This window comes from Desmodus rotundus, chromosome 4, assembly GCF_022682495.2.
Source record: "Desmodus rotundus isolate HL8 chromosome 4, HLdesRot8A.1, whole genome shotgun sequence".
Lineage (NCBI taxonomy): Eukaryota > Metazoa > Chordata > Mammalia > Chiroptera > Phyllostomidae > Desmodus > Desmodus rotundus.
The window spans coordinates 146,605,358-146,608,066 of NC_071390.1; the positions used below are offsets into that span (position 1 = coordinate 146,605,358).

The following is a 2,709-nucleotide window of genomic DNA, read 5'->3' on the forward strand; positions in this document are numbered from 1 at the left end:
TGAAGGAAATGAAATCACTATCTTAAAGATATATCTGCACCCCTTGCAGCATTGTGTTCATTGCAGTATTATTCACAATAGCAAAATATGGGCAGTACTTAAAGGTCATCAATGGGTCAGTGGATAAAAAAGATGTGGTATACATAAAATGGAATAATATTCAGCCATAAAAAGGAAGTCCTGTCATTTGTGACAACAAAGATGAACCTGGAAGTCCTGCTAAGTGAAATTAGTGAAAGACAAACACTGTGTGATTTCACTTACACGTGCAAGCTACAAAAGCTGAGCTCCCCCCGACTGGTGTGGCTGAGCTGGTTGGGGGGGTGTTCTGCAAAGCAAAAGGTTACCAGTTTGATTCCTGGTCAGGGCACATGCCTGGGTTGCAGATTTGGTCCCTGGTTGGGGTGTATGAGAGGCAACCCATAAATGTTTCTCTCTCTGTCTCTCTTTCTCTCTCTCTGAAAGTAAAAATAATAAAATCTTTTAAAAATTTTAGTTAAGAAAGCCGTGGAAAAACCCTCAGGCCCCAATCTCCTATGTACTGGAGGAAGATGTGACTAAAAGGAAAGACAGTAGGCAGACAAGCTCTGGCAGACCCTTCTCATGGGGAAGTGAAGAGGCTATGCCCTACACAATGTGACTTCCAAACACTCTCCTTCACTCAGCTTGGGGAAATCTCACCGCAGGCCTGGAGGAAAAGGATGCAGATCCATGGGACCAGGGGCTTGCCTACATAATGCCCTTGCCCAGACTTGGTGTGGCTTAGCTGGTGTTTCCAATTTCGTGAAGGAATTGCAAAATTTTTAAACATTTAATTTAGCTAAATATACATCCTCAAGAAATTTTTAGGCGATTGAAGTGATTAACTTGAGAAACAATGGCTCTCCTTTTCCTTGGCAAGAAGGTGGAGTACGACTTGACCACTCACACTGCACACTTCTTGGATGGGTATCTAGTCTTTCCATCACTTGAGTTTCTCTCTGTAAAAGGATGTATAATGAAAAATAATTATTACAAGGAAAATTGGGTCTTCTTAGTGATACGAACATGGTAGACTGTGCTATGGGTGTATACAAAAACCTTTATGCTGATGATATTCCTCATGCTTTGAGAGAAAAAAGAACTGCAGTTGTTGCACAACTGAAACAGCTTCAGGCAGAAACAGAACCAATTGGGAACACGTTTGCAGATCCAGAAACTACAAGGTGAATGCAGTCAACCTGGGACAGTCAGGTGCTGTTTGACTACCTGGCAGACGAGCATGGTTTCAGGCAAGCATATTTAGATATGCTCTACAGGTCTACAAAGTTCCAATATGAAAGTGGGAATTACTCTGGAGCAGCAGAACATCTTTACTTCTTTAGAGTGTTGGTCCCAGGAACAGGCAGAAATGCTTTGAGTTCATGATGGGGGGAACTGATCTCCGCAACTGAATGCAGAATGGGGATGCAGCTGTGAAAAGACCTGACACAACTGAAAGGGCCACAGATAATTCTGTGAGGGCCACACTCTCGTCTCTTTGGCAAACAGGCTCATTCACCCACCTCTGTTCTTTTTGACCACCCCAAAGAGCACAATGACATAAACGATCTTTTCCTTTACTACCCACAGTATCTTAATGCAGTTCGGACAAGGTGTCCACATATTCTTCACTCTATGACTACAGCAGTCATAATTAAGAAAGATGTTCAAAAGCACCAGCAGATGCTAAAAGGTCTAGTCAAAGTCACTCAACAGGAGTCTTACACATACAAAGACCCAATTACAGAGTCTGTTGAAGGCTTATATGTAAACTTTGACTTTGATAGAGCTCAGCAAAAGCTGAGGCAATATGAATCTGTGCTTTAAATGACTTCTTCCTGGTGGTTTGTCCTGGGGATTTTATTGAAAATACCCAGCTCTTCATATTTGAGACTTCTTGTCGCATTGCCCAGTGTGTCAGCATTAATGTGGTGACAGATAAACTGAACGTGACTCCAGAGGAGCTGAAAGGCAGATTGTAAATTTGATTAAGAATGCAAGACTGGATGCCAAAAATGGTTCTAAATTAGTCATGTGGTTACGGGTAACACTGCAGTCTCACCCTATCAGCAAGGGATTGAAAAGACCACAAGCCTTTCATTTAGAGGCCAGATGTTGGCCATGAGTATTGAGAAGAAACTTAATCACAATAGTAGGTCAGATGCTCCTAACAGCTCAACTCAAGACTCTGGCTTCTACTGAAGAACTGTAAAAAAAGATGAAAAAACTACAAAGGAAAGGCGAAATAGAAAAACCATTATACAGAGGGTGACATGCATTTTAGAAACAACACATTGAGTAAAAGTTCTGGGGAATTTGAGTAAAATTGGCTCTGTTTCATTAAAAGAAAAGAAAAAAGGAAAGAAAAGAAAAGAGGGAGAGAAGATGGCAGCCAAGTAGGTGGAAGCTGAGTCCACTTGCTCTTGCCCCCAACTTGGATACTTAGCTGATCTTCTGACAAACCGATCATTCAACGGAACCTTGACTGATATGACATTTGGAAGCCAAGGAGTACAAAAGACACTTCACAACAGGCAATAAGTAGATTTTATAGGTTGAAGGGAAATAACTTGTGCTTGGCGCCTGTAGCTGCAGAGAACCTAGTCAAAAATCACAGCTTTGTGGCTCCCTCCCCTCCCAGGGCAGAGAACCCCCAGATCCAGGCTGGGAGTGACTTGGATACACAAA

The 2,709-nt window shown here is 42.2% G+C and overlaps 1 pseudogene; it reads left to right on the forward strand.

The window, feature by feature from the left end:
- The first annotated feature begins 877 nt into the window (after positions 1–877).
- Positions 878–2,223, forward strand: LOC112316789 (eukaryotic translation initiation factor 3 subunit E pseudogene; annotated as a pseudogene).
- The last annotated feature ends 486 nt before the right edge of the window (positions 2,224–2,709 follow it).